This window comes from Anabrus simplex, chromosome 7, assembly GCF_040414725.1.
Source record: "Anabrus simplex isolate iqAnaSimp1 chromosome 7, ASM4041472v1, whole genome shotgun sequence".
NCBI classification, from domain to species: Eukaryota; Metazoa; Arthropoda; class Insecta; order Orthoptera; family Tettigoniidae; genus Anabrus; species Anabrus simplex.
The window spans coordinates 284,517,851-284,533,178 of record NC_090271.1 but is presented as its reverse complement, the minus strand read 5'-3'; positions in this window follow the sequence as shown (position 1 = coordinate 284,533,178).

The following is a 15,328-nucleotide window of genomic DNA, read 5'->3' as shown; positions in this document are numbered from 1 at the left end:
GAGGGGTTTGACCACGGTCAACTACAGCAGCAGGTAACCGCTACGTTGTGCAACAGGCAAGACGAAACTCACGTCAAACAGCGGGTGCAATCACAACCACATTTAACAGCACTGCAAGACACCCAACCTCGCGCTCCACAGAGGCATGGCGACTACATGAAGGTGGTCTGTTTTTCCGACTAGCATTACATTGTGCTCCGTTGACACCCACACTTCGGCGGCACCGCTTGCAATGGTGCCAAGAGCATCATGTCTAGACCGACGAGAAGTGGGGTCGAGTGCTGTTCTCTGATGAGACCAGATGCTTCAGTCTGAGCACTGATCCTAGACGAACCCTCATATGGCGAGAGGTGGGAGCACGTAATGCACCCAGGAACGTTGACGAACATGATCATTTTGGTGGTCCAAATGTAATGGTGTGAAAAGGCATAATGTTTCATGGGCGTATCGACCTCCAAATCGTTGAACGTGGTACACTCACCGGTCAACGTTATTATGGCAGTGTTCTCCTTCCCCACGTGCGTCAATTCACGAATGTATTCGGCCTGATTTCATTTTTATGGATGAGAATGCACGACCGTACAGAACAGCACAGTTGGAGGAGCTCTTGGAACGAGAGGATATTCGGTGAATGGAGTGGCCTGCCAGTTCCTCCGACTTGAATCCCATCGAGCACGTGTGGGATATGTTGGGCAGACGTATTGCAGCACGTCCACATGCACCAACGACCATTCAGAAGTTGTCAACTGTGCGGGTGTATCTCATGTGCCATAAGAACTCCTTACCAATCTTATGGCCAGCATGGGAAAACGTTCCAGAGCATCCATGACTATCCGTGGTGAACATACATCCTTTTAAGAACCATGTCCCTTCTTTTGTGATCTCCAGGGAACCATCATGAATCGCTGTGATTTACGTGTAATTTATTGCCACTGAATAAAAGTGTTATTCTGTTCTTCTCGTCGCATATTACTTTCAATTCCCTACCGTAGCACAGTTCTTCCTACGTATTGTTCATATTTCATTGAGCTATGTTACTTGGTAGTTTTGCACGGCAGTGTAATAATAATAGGTACAGGAACAACTTAGAGAATAATAATACAATCATTTCTTTCATGCAAAATGACTGTTTTGGAATATTGTGCAGTCCCTGCGATCCATTCATGTTCTCGATACCACATGTTTGTCGAAAACAATATGTTGGTGAATGGTACATATGTTATCTGTTGACCCTTTCACTTCGCATATTTCTCTGAAAGGTATCTGAGCATCTGCAGAAAAGAATAACCTCACCGGATTTTGAAATAATGTTCTTTCAAGAATGGCCTTAGATAGCTTTAGCATTCTAACACTTGAAGTGAAGAAAAAGAAATGGCGTATGGCTTTTAGTGCCGGGAGTGTCCGAGGACAAGTTCGGCTCGCCAGATGCACGTCTTTCAATTTAACACCCGTAGAAGACCTGCGCATCATAAAAATGAAAATGAAATGAGAAATTAACCAATTTAGGTTAACATTCCCGATCCTGCCGGGAATTGAACCCGGGACCCCTGTGACCAATGGCCAGCACGCTAACCATTTAGCCATGAAGCCGGACAACACTTGAAGTGAATCACACACACTAATAAGTAAAACTCGCACTGTGTAAAATGAAAGTAACCGGTACGTATGTTATGTTGGTTCGTTCGTTCCTTCTTAATCTGTTTACCCTCCAGGGTCGGTTTTTCGCTCGGACTTAGCGAGGGATCCCACCTCTACCGCCTCAAGGGCAGTGTCCTGGAGATTCAGACTCTGGGTCGGGGGATAAACTGGGGAGGATGACCAGTACCTCGCCCAGGCGGCCTCACCCGCTATGCTGATCAGGGGCATTGTGTGGGGATGGGAAGTGTGGAAGGGATAGACAAGGAAGAGGGAAGGAAGCGGCCGTGACTTTAAGTTAGGTACCATCCCGGCATTTGTCTGGAGGAGAAGTGGGAAACCACGGAAAACCACTTCCAGGATGGCTGAGGAGGGAATCGAACCCACCTCTACTCAGTTGACCTCCCGAGGCTGAGTGGACCCCGTTCCAGCCCTTGTACCACTTTTCAAATTTCGTGGCAGAGCCTGGAATCGAACCCGGGCCGCTGGGTGTGGCAGCTAATCACACTAACCACTACACCACAGAGGCGGACATATGTTATGTTGGTACTCAGGATATTCAACACTTTACTTAAATGTGAATTTGTACCTACTAGAGTAATATTACCTCCCGCTCGCATTGCAGGCCGCTCAAGATTAGAAACAATGTCTCATTGCAATTTAGTCCGACTCATTGACTGAATGGTCAGCGTACTGGCCTTCGGTTCAGAGGGTCCCGGGTTCGATTCCCGGCCGGGTCGGATTTTAACCTTAATTGGTTAATACCAATGGCACGGGGACTGGGTATTTGTGCTGTCCCCAATATCCCTGCAACTCACACACCACAATAACACGCAGTTACCTACAAATGGCAGATGCTGCCCACCCTCAACGGAAGGTCTGCCTTACAAGGTCTGCACCCGGCTAGAAATAGCCACACGGAATTGTTATATCGCAATTTAGAGATACGAATTTGCGAAGAGTAGGCATAACAGTTGTAGAAGGCTATTTTACTTAACAGTTTTCGAACTGAACACTGGGACTTTCGTTTTAATATTCTCGTTTGTTGAAAGCTCGGATAATTATTCAGTTATGTTTATCACTCGATAGACGATTATTGTTATTTTATCTAAGTTTGTAGAAGATACGGACAAATTAGATGGCAGATCATTCAGGAAATGTTTGATTAAGAAATTAAGTCTTAAAGAAGTAGATGAATATCGTTATCTGGGTAGTAAAATAATAAACGATGGCAGAAGTAAGGAGGTCATAAAATGCAGGTTAGCCCCAGCAAGGAAGGCCTTTATTTGACTTGTAAATAAAGGGTACAGATCTCTGCACATGGTTATGAGGGTTGTAGTAAGGATGTAAAGGAGAGGGCATATAATTCTCTGCCGGCCCCGTAGTGTACGGGTAGCGTGTCTGCCTCTTACCCGGAGGCCCCAGGTTCGATTCCCGGCCAGGTCAGGGATCCTTACCTGGACCTGAGGGCTGGTTTGAGGTCCACTCGACCTACGTGATTAGAATTCAGGAGCTATCTGACGGTGAGATAACGGCCCCGGTCTAGAAAGCCAAGAATAACGGCCGAGAGGATTCGTCGTGCTGACCACACGACACCTCGTAATTTGCAGGCCTTCGGGCTGAGCAGCGGTCGCTTGATAGGCCAAGGCCCGTCAAGGGCTGTAGTGTCATGGGGTTTTGTTTTGTTTCATATAAGTCTCTGGTAAGACCTCAACTAGAGTATGGTTCCAGTGTATGGGACCCTCACCAAGATTACTTGATTCAAGAACTGGAAAAAATCCAAAGAAAAGCAGCTTGATTTGTTCTGGGTGATTTAGAATAAAGGAGTAGCATTACGAAAACTTTGCACCGAGCTCGATAGCTGCAGTCGCTTAAGTGCGCCCAGTATCCAGTAATCGAGAGATCGTGGGTTCGAGCCCTACTGTCGGCAGCCTTGAAGATGATTTTCCGTGGTTTCCCATTTTCACACCAGGCAAATGCCGGGGCTGTACCTTAATAAGGCCACAGCCGCCTCCTTCCACTTCCTAGGCCTTTCCCATCCCATCGTCGCCATAAGACATATCTGTGTCGGTGCGACGTAAAGCAAATAGCAACGAAAATTTTGCAAAGTTTGTGCTGGGAAGACTTGGAAGAAAGGAGGCGAACTGCTGGACTAAGTGGTATGTTCTGAGCTGTCAGTGGAGAGATGATGTGGGATGACATTAGCAGACTAATAAGTTTGGGTGGTGTTTTCCAAAGTAGGAAAAATCACAATATGAAGATAAAGTTGGAATTGAAGAGGACAAATTGGGAAAAATATTCATTTATTGGAAATGGTCGGGATTGGAATAATTTACCAATTTTTCCGAATTCTTTCCAATTATTTAAGGAAATTCTAGGTAAAAAGCAAATAGGTAATCTGCCACCTGTGCGAATGTCCTAAATGTAATTCAGTGGTGATTGACTGATTGATTAATTTTTCTCGTCAGGGAGATTCTTCAGCTCCGGAATCTTTCTTCTGAAGAATTTTCTGTTTTGTATGCATTTTGCATTAATTGCACATTTTCCGACGGACTTCTTTCACCCATGGGGCTTAGAGCTTCAGAGTTTGAAATATGACTAGACAATTTTAGAAACATTTTCACTTTATTCCCATTTCATCATCGTAAGTAACAGTTATACCACATTATACGTAACTACCACGAGAGGGATATTTCATAAAACTTGACATGTAAAACGAATGCGGCAATTATTTATGTTTGTCAATATTTAGCGGCACGTTGTTGTTTCATAATTGACAGTTAATTATTCGTGGCGTGAAAATAAACTCTTCATTTCAATATTTAAATTTTACTTTATATATTTACATTCTGAGGGAATCTCGTCAAGAAGCAATACTCTGTCACAAATGAATTTATCTATTACTCCTGACATCCTATGGTTGAATAGCTAAGATGTTAATTAAAGGAATAAGAAGTAGAGTTAAGACCTTTCTGTATCACATCGAGTAGTACTAATTTCCATTGTAAGTAATGATCCTGATCATCCGAAGGCCTTGCTGCTGGACATGGGAAAATATGGCCCAGGTGAAAGATGTTGAACAGGCTTGAAGCGGGAGCGGCAAGATTAAGGGACATCCTAAAAAACTGGAATATCACCAACTCGTGAATTTTGTCCTACATCAAACACATTTGATGAACTGCTCTAATGAAATGAAATGTCGTATGGCTTTTAGTGTCGGAATATCCCAGGACGGGTTCGGCTCGCCAGATGCAGGCCTTTCTATTTGACACCCGTAGGTGACCTGCGCGTCGTGATGAGGATGAAATGGTGATGAAGACAGCACACACACACCCAGCCCCCGTGCCATTGGAATCAACCAATTAAGGTTAAAATCCCCGACCCGGCCGGGAATCGAACCCGGGACCCTCTGAACCGAAGACCAGTACGCCGACCGTTCAGCCAACGAGTCGGACACTGCTCTAATAAATAATGATAATAATAATAATAATAATAATAATAATAATAATAATAATAATAATAATAATAATAATAATGGCGTGTGGCCTTCAGAGGTGTCGTTTAGGCGACCTGGACGTCTCTGAAGTTGGGATCATATCTGAAAAGATATCTAATATTGAAAACGTCACAAACACCCAGCCCCCGAGACATAGGTAGTAATGAAAGTTAAAATCCCCAACCCTGCCGGGAATCGAACACGGAACCCCTTGAACCCAAGACCAGCATGCTAACCATTTACCCATGGCGCCGGACAACTGCTCTGATGAAAAGTGACTTCTCTTCAGATGTGTTTTCGTACTTGGAGAGACGTAAAATTCTGTTGTAGCACATGAGTTGCATGATTATTACATTTTAGTTACAATTTGCTTTAGGTCTCACCGACACAGATAAGTTTTATGGTGACGATGGCATAGGAAAGGGCTAGGAGTGGGGAAAAATGTGGCCGTAGTCTTATAAGATACAGACCCGGTATTTTCCTGGTGTGGAAATGGTAAACCAGGGAAAACTATCTTCAGGGCTGCCGACAATGTGGTTCGACTTTGCCCAACGTCTTCAGAAGATTTCTTTTTACAATTTGTTTTATGTCGCACCGACATAGATAGTTCTCATGGCGATCATGGGATAGGAAAGGTCTAGGAGTGGAAAGGAAGCGGCCGTGCCTTAACGAAGATACAGCTCCAGCATTTGCCTGATTTCAAAATTGGAAACCACGGAAAGCTATGTTCAGGGTACCTACTGTGGGGTTCGAACCCACTATCCCCCGAATTGGGGCAAATATTCATTTATAGGACGAGGAGTAAGGGATTGGAATACATTTTCAAGGGAAATATTCGATAATTTCCAAGTGCGTTGAAAATATTTAAGATAAAGCTACGTTAACAATTATTAATATCAGGTAAACACTTTTTTCTGCTAGTGGCTTTACGTCGCACCGACACAGATAAGTCTTATGGCCAAGATGGGATAGGGAGGGCCTAGGAGTGAGAAGGAAGCGGCCGTGGCCTTAATTAAGCTACAGCCCCAGCATTTGCCTGGTGTGAAAATGGGAAACCACGGAAAACCATCTTCAGGACTGCCGACAGTGGGATTCGAGCCCACTATCTCCCGGATGCAAGCTCACAGCTGCGCGCCCCTAACCGCACGGCCAACTCGCCCAGTAGGTAAACAATTGATAGGGAATCTGCCACCTACGCAACAGACCTGAATGAAAATCATTGATTGATTGATTGATTGATTGATTGATTGATTGATTGATTGATTGATTGATTGATTGATTGATTGATTGATTGATTGATTGATTGATTGATTGATTGATTGATTGATTGATTGATTGGAATGCAAACTCACAGCTGCGCGACCCTAACCGCACGGCCAAATTGCTCGGTGTCCACAGAAGAGAAAACACTTCTGTCCACGAGGAAAACTTCTCTAATAATGATTGTCTGAATCCAAGAATGCTTGCCTGTTGGTCTATAGTAAATGGTACTCTCATTCGTCACCAGATGGCTCACTGTGTGCCAGCCTTCAGAGTGGAAGTGATGACGCCATCATCGTTACCACCCACTGTCTGCTTCAAGAACGATTCCGGCATATTGATTCTGTACAACACACAAAATTGTGAACATTTAGCCAAATACTTTAAAGTATTACTGAACTGTAAACCTCCAAAGAAAGAGATGTCGTTCCAAGAACCTCAATCCAAACTTTTCGACTCAGCCCCACCAGACAAAGAGGAAATAAAATAAATCATTAAGAACCTCAAAAACAACAAAACATCCGGTAAAGATTCAATCGTGGCAGAACTTGACTCAGGGAACAAGTATTAGAACAGTTAGTGAGACTCTTTCAAAAGATTTGGGAAACGGTAAGGATATCAGATGAATGGAAGGATGCTATCATTCACCCGTTACATAAAAGGGAGACAAAACTAATGTTAACAGCTATAGAGGTATATCACTCCTGTCAGTCACATAAGAGATATTGCCTAAAGCGCTTCAGAATAGAATAGAGAATCACATAGATCAAGAGTTGGGTGGATACCAAGCAGGATTCAGGAAAGGAAGGCCCTGTGAGGATCAGATATTTACCATCAAGACTTTTTTCTTGATATTTGTTTTACATCACACTGACACGGATAGGTCGCGGGCGTGTCCGTAATTAAGGTACAGTCCCTGTATTTGCCTGGTGTGAGAATGGGAAACCACGGAAAACCATCTTCAGGGCTGCCGACAGTAGGGTTCGACCCATTATCTTCCGGATGGAAGCTCCCAGCTCCGCGACCCTAAGGGCACGGCCAACTAGCCCGTTCATCAAGACTTTAATCAAAAGTAAAACTTAAGCAACAAACAAGAAGGCAAATATGACATTTGTATGTTTCAAAAAAGCAGATGACTGTCGACTGGGTCACATTAATAAAAGTGAGGAAAGAATTTCGAATTGATGACAACAGACATTAAGGGACACTCGGTCACAAGTAAAATTCCTTGGAGAGCTATCGGAACCGTTTGAAATCAAGACAGGTGTGAGGCAAGAAGATGCACTCTCCCCAGGCCTTTCCAACTGTGCCATGGAGAAGGTGATAAGGGAATGCCGAAAAGAAATGAGTCAGCAAACTATCCCGAATGGAATCAATATAGGACACAAAAAGGCTGGACTTAAATTTGAATGTCTCGCATTTGCAGACGACTTAGTGTTCTTTGCTTAAAATCTACAGACTGCCACTACACAAATAGAGGAGGTCTTGCAAGAAACATAAAAATGGCAGGACTGCGAATATCCTTTGAGAAAATCAAGTACATAAACATAGATCTCAAAGAACCAACATGGACAATGATGACCGAGTATGGTGACATTATAGAGTGCACAAATTCAAATGTACAGGGGAGATTCAGACTCCTAACAACAACAACAACAACAACATACCAGCTATCGGAAAAAGAGCAAAGAAGAAGAGAATGCACTCAGACTATACCAGGATACTCTCAAGTTCAAATCTCTCTCCCATCAAGCCAAACTCAGACACTGTAATACCGTGGTGAAACCTGAATGCCTCTATGCAGCCGAAACAATTGCCAGAAAAGGGGTTACCGAAATAGAAAAGAGCGTAAATTTCTGAGGAAAATTCTAGGACCCAAGAAAACAACAGAAATGAGTTTACCTTCCATGTGAGAACAAATCAAGAAATGTATGAAAAATGCGAGAACATTTCAACCTCGATAAGGAAAAGGAGACTGACTTTCTATGGACACCTGGGAAGAATGGGACCGGGAGGACTAGCAAATAAGATCCTCGTCTTCCAGGAAGAAAGAAAGACCCAAGTACCATGGCTGAAAGAAGTTCATCAGGATCTTAAAAAATGTGGCATTGAGGAGGGAGATATTACATACAGAACAGTATTCAGAAGGGAAATAGCGGAGGTGACGGATTTGTTCGTAGATAAACCCAGGAGAACAAGAAGGATGATCTCGGATGAGCAACGAGCAAAAGCGAGCCAGAGAATGAAGGTGTAATGGCGTAAAACGAAAGAACATCAACAGTCAAGGGAGTTGTGTAATCGTAACCCATACGAGGTTGAAACGATCCTAAAAAAATTCAATAAATAAATTCGTGTACGACAAAGTATCGTGATGGAAATTATTTCTTATTTTATCAATTCATTTTTGTCTACTTTTATGTAAATTTTAGTGAATATTAATACGGTATACTTTACCTAAGAGCAACCATAAATATGGGGAGGTGTTGGTAAACTCGTTTAATAAATATACATTAGAGTACAATAATGCTATCACAGTGCGACACCGTCGAATTTAACAAATCGAATATCTACTTTGTCACCGTAGGAAAAGCCGTAAGTCTCAATGTCATCAGAAGGAAATCGTAGAACCGTTGGAATAATCAGAACAAAGGCAAACATGATGGTCCTCGACTATTGCTGGCTTTCGGGTGTATAATCTTTTGCAGTGGGCAGGCCATGTTGCTCGGAGAACTGATGGTAGGTGGTCAAAGCTTATGCTTGAGTGGAGCCCGAAAGATCATCTGAGACCTAAGGGAAGACCACCGGACAGATGGGATAAAGACATCTGGAAGATTAGTGGGATCAATTGGCAGAACATCGCTCAAGACCGTCCCAGATGGAGAGACCTTACGAAAACCTACCTTGCTTCGGACTTAAAGGGGTCACATCGTAAAAACGATTAAATATGGCTGATAGTAATAGTGATAGTGAATCTTTTTCCAACAGTTCTCTACGCTTTCTTCAATTTATGAATGTACTTCTGGTAAATAATCAATACTAGTCTTATACGAAATATTCATTCGCACTTATTTTATTCGATTGTACGTGACAATGTGGTTCGGTTTGGTAAAAGATCTTGTTCCTCTGTTTCACATCTTCATATTTGCTGCTGTTTTGTTGAAACAAATCAACTGTTGCGGAAATATTTCGCAAAGTATAACCCAATTTCAAGGGTTCTTACTTGTCTACCTTCGTAGTATGTTTGAGGTCATCTATTTAGCACCTCAACGAGCTACACGGGTTCTTGTAAGGTGGCGTTCTCCACAGGGTGTAACTTTTTACAGGATGTAGATTTTTATACTATTAAAACATGCTTTATCAAGAACTACGAGGTTGGTGACGTAGTCTTCTCACTTGATGTGCATGATAAAGGTCTAAATGAAATAATAAATTTAATATTTTATTAAGATGAGTTGTTGAAATGTTTGGTAACCGAAGCTACTGCTGCCGACTTACGTGCTGAGGTAGATCAATTATAATCTCGGATCAGCAGATGGAAATCTTGATAATGGAGCGAAATTTCTGTTTATAACACACTGGTACTACACAGTTCTGGAAAATAAATATTATCATCGTCTTTCCCTTAAAAATGTATGTAGAGTAGGGTTTTCTGGATACCCTTTAATGGCCGGGCATTTCAACACACAACTCAGAACTCATGTAAGCATATTTACCATGAAAAAAGCGGGAATTGATTGAAAGGGTAGAAGCCTCATACTAAATTTATACAGAATGCTGAAAACTGATTTTTAAATCAATGGGAAAGAGAGAAATGCAAAGATAATAATAGGAGTTCGGTATGAATGTCCACCTTCTCCTTATCTGTTCAATATATTCATTGACAAAGCCATTACAGTCATGAAAGAGGAAACTGCTCGCATCTAAATTAATGGTAAGTAAGTATACTCTGTTAGATTTGCTGATGATATTGCCATACTAGCAGAAACAGGCAAAAGTATGCAGATGATGACCAGTAAACATGCAAAAACTTTAGACAAATGGAACCTAAAATTAATGCAATGAAAAAAAAACCATCACAATATGTAAATCCAAGAAAACACCTCTAACACACATTAAAATTGGCCGTTTGATAAAATTTAACAAATAAAACAGTTTTGCTACCTATTATTCCTAATCACGAGTGGTAATCTGGGCAAATAAGAAGTCACGAACAAGATAGCAATAGCAAATGGAGCCTTCCAAGATAAAAAAAGCATCTGCTGACCAACAAACATATAGATATTGAAACTCGGACGGCATTTGCAAAAACCTTCGTATGGAACGTGCTTCTGTACGGTTGCGAAAGGTAGACATTAGGAAAGCAGGAAAAGAAAAGACTACAGGCAATTGAAATATGGATCTGGAGGAGAATACAGAGGACTGGTTGGGTTGAAATGAAGAGCAATACCGAAGTCCTTAGAAAAAATTGTAGTATGTTAACTGAAATTGAAGAAAAAAGGACAATAAAATGTATTGGTCACATTGTCGGCATGAGGAGTTCTTTTCTAACATCACTGAAGGAATAATTGCCAGAAAAGGAGGAACGGGATGACCCAGAGTGTCTTATTTCAAGAATATGTTTCTGAAGATGAACTGTAAGACATACACGGAGTTGAAAAACTGGCTCAAGGTAGACATCTATGGATGCTGCGACAAAACTTAGACTTGAGAATGTCATCAGCGACTATGACTGAAGTTGAGGTGATTTTTATTTTCAGAAGAGCTAGAACTAAGCAACCATCCCCACTGGCACGTAAAATCCTGCTACGAGACAAAATTCCCGCTACCAGCGATGTCTCTGAGAACCGTATTTTTAATATGATGATTATTAGTTACCATTCGGGTCACGAAAACAGTGAAATATTTGTCATGCTTGGTAGATCCGGGGTAGATATGGCTCGTGGACTCTATTTCTGAGATTGACAATTCCTGCCATGATGATTTGGAAGAATTTTCTTTAAATAACTTCTCAAGTAGCTGGATCGTAAATTTATGAAGGGAATCTAGACAAGATCACGATACATGATTGTCCTCTTTGCGGAGTATGTTGTAAAACATGTCCCATATTGATCGAAAGACTGAGTGTTCTACAATGGCAAGCCAGAGGCTGTACACTTATATGATGGTCGTAAAGCCGGGCACGTGATCTGGCTAGTGGTACCGCAAGAAGCAGGGCTGCTGATTGCTTCTCGGAGCAGGCGAGCTAAACTGATTACAAGGAAGACAACATGTTGGAGAACTGGAGCGCTTCTACCGCGAGAGCCTCTAATAAATGATGGCACCTCTAGAGTGCAACAGGCTCGAATATGCCTCACTATTCGGACAATGCTTGATGTGCTATCAAAAGTTAAAATAACAATATCAGTGGCGGTTGATCCTTATATAATAACAAGCTGTTCTACCCGGGACAATTATTTAGCATGTGCATGATTACATTTTTCTCGCCCCATCAATTTCCTGCTGAAATTCTAATGCACGAACACGGACATTATCTTCATCATTAATCATCAGTAATCTGTATTTAGAGCTATCGTCCTGGTGGCAGATTCCCTATCAATTTCTTTACCAAACTTTTTCTTAAACATTTTCAAAAACTTGGAAATTTATCGAACTTATCCTTCGATAATTTACTCCAATCCCCCACTCCTATATGTGAATTTTTCGTATTATATATATTTTTTACAATTTGCTTTAAGTCTCATCGACACAAATTGGTCTTACGGTGACGGTGGGCTAGGAAAGGTCAGGGAGTCGGAAGGAAGCAACCACGGAAAACCATCCTCGGGGCTGCCGACAGTGCGTGCATATTAATGTTTGCCCCAGTTTGTCGTCTTGAATTCCAAATTTATCTTCCTATATTTTTCCTATTTTATAAGCTCCACTCAAGCATATTCGTCTACTATTGTCATACAACGCCATCTCTCCAATGACAGCTCAAAATATAACATATAGTCGACCATCTCGTCTCCTTACTCCCATGTCTTCCCATCTCGAAGTTTTAAATGTTTTCGTAACACTACTCTTTTGTCGAAAATCACCAATAACAAGTCGTTCTGCTTTCCTTTGGATATCTTTCCAGTTCCTTCGGATATCAGCCACTTGTCGTGACGTAGGTTTCTTCCTTCCTGGCTCTCTGTGGCCCTGCCCTTCACAGTTTCACCTTTTTTTGCTGGTCTTCACTTGGCTTCTTCCTTCTGGCATGCAAGCCAAGCATCAGATTAATATCGCTGGCTGAGAATACTGACGTACCAGTTACTCAAAATTTGCCGATTTTCATATAATTCGATAAACATCCTCCCAAGGTAATCCTCTTTATGATCCATAAGCGGCGGAAATTCCACGGGGCTTTGTGGCGCGACGAGAGCTCAACGTCAGTATTGCAGCGATGGCATTCATTCCCCTCTTCGTGCATAAGAGATGCATGTCAGCGTGTGGCAATTTGTGGCCGTGTGAAGAGATGCGAGTTCGCTTCACGGATGTGCACGAAATGTCAGTAACGCAGCAGCCGAGTTGACACTCTGGATTTAGAAATAGTTCTCTATTCAGACAACTGTGGGAGGCAGTGGAAATATAAGTTTAAAGTCTCTGCATTCTTGTACGCGGTAGCCTATTACAAAATCAAAAAGCACTACTCTGAAGTTCTTTAAGTTGGACATAGTCAAAATGAAGATGACTCCTACCATTCCGTTATAGAAAGAAATGTTAAAACGGCCTTGAAATCTGGACCCATCTGCGTACCAGTCCACTATTCACCTATAAATAATCGGTAGTGCAAGGAAAAGTTGAAGTGCGTTCAGAGTAAACGAAACGGCTCACACTTACTGTATTTCGTTGATGATTTGACCAACTATCATTTAAATGAAAACACTGCTGGAGAAACATTTTAATTTAGTAGCATCGTAATGGTGGAAGTCACCAGGGATCACCTGGATCGCTACCTCTACTGTTGATGAATTTAAGTCGGTAATAATGCTCCGAAAGGAAAGGAAAAATGCAAATCATATTGAAAGTTATGGATTAACTCCCGCTTATCCAGTAAGTTTTTCAATACCGATGAAGGAATTTGACGACTTACAGAGCCTCATTCTCAACAGAGCCATACCATATCTCCATGCTTCATTTTTCCAAACTTAGAATTCGATTAGGATTCATCAATGTGGACTGAGAGGCAGCACTAGCATTATCACTCTAATTTCAATTTAGTTATTTAGTTTGGTTTGATTTTACTCCTTGTATTATTTACTTCCTGTATGATGCGGGCGTGGTCAAAAAGTTTCCGTTTCAGGGTGTTGCCGCTGCGGGCATGTAACGTAGCGCGACTTCAATCCGGGTATATAAGCACAGACATGTAGGCAAAGGGAGTAGTGTGGCAGTCGTGTCCTGCGTTAAATGCGGCCACGTGAACTATGGCGACGTTATTACCGAATGCGTCCAAACAGGACAAACGTACTGTTATTCTGACCTTGGCTGCTGAAAGGAAAAGACCGGTGGACATCCGTCGGAGAATGAAGACTGTGTATGGGGTAGCATGTCTGTCGAAAATCACCGTTGTGGAATGGTGCACCAAGTTCCGTTGTTTCGACACAAGCCGCCAGTCTATCTGGGAGGCCAGCCTCATCCATTACGGACAACAACTCAAGTGTGAAACACTCGAGCATACTCCCTATAGTCCTCATCTCTCCCCATGCGATCATCACGCTTCAGTCCTTCAAAAAGGCCTTGAAGGGTTGTCGCTTCCTGTTGGACGAGGATGTGCAGCAGGCGGTCGCGGACTTCTTCACGCTGCAGGACACAGTGTTTTACCATACGGGGATCTTCAACCTGGTGCGTCGATGGGATGAGTGCCAAAATGCTCACGGTGACTTTGCCTGATTGGCTTCCCTATTCAGGACTGTACGTCCGTCGAACAGAAACTTTTTGATTTAATTCCTTGAGAAATGTAAATCATAATGAAAAATGCTGTCTTTTCCTGCTTTAACAAATATCTCTTTTTGTTTCTCATTCATTGGTTGCATAATTCTGTCAAAGTTTGCAGGCTTTTTGGGAAGTGAACAATTTTGTAAGAATGAATAACATTCATTACGTCATTGTAATATGATACCAACTAATTAATTAGCGACGTAAGTCAGAAAAAGAATTGTATAATAAGGGTACAAAAATATTTTCATATGATGTTAAGTTGAAGAGTACTATCTATAAATAAAATGTAAATTCTTAATATTATTGAACGGAGAAGGGGGAATGAAAGGTTGAAATTCCTCCAAAACTTCGAAAGCAGTTTTCACAGAACTGTTAATTTTCCGTCACGTCACTGTTGTTCTCAGCTAACGATATTCCAAAAGTAGACTAAATAGAGAAGTAAAAAGCCGTAAGCGTTTTGAAGGTAATTTCCATGAGAAATGCCCACAGATTTAGTTGTAGGGTCTTAATAATTGTTGTTGTGGTTTCCCTGTGGCCTGTTGTGCGGCTGCCTCAAAGAACATTTCCATCCGGTGCAATACATCCCCGCTATCTCTTACGCCGGAGGCTACGGAGCACATCAGAGCGAGTATCGAACCCCAGGTTAATGGAGCGTGCGATATTACAGATATACGTTAGTCTCTGCTTGTGAACAAACATACTGACAAGCTGGGTTCTCTACATGATGTTGAATAACAAAGGAATTGGCTGTAAACTGAGACAGACGGTGAAATCACGCGCACACTAAGCCATTTATGGTATATATTATGAAAAGACTAATAATAAAAATTACATATTTACATTCTTATAATTACAAGTGATCAGCTTTAATAGCTTCATTTCAAGTAATACTAATCCCGTATTGACTATAATCAATCAATGAATATTCAAGATAAACTTAAATATTATAATTAAGCGGTCCGCCTATTCAATACAATA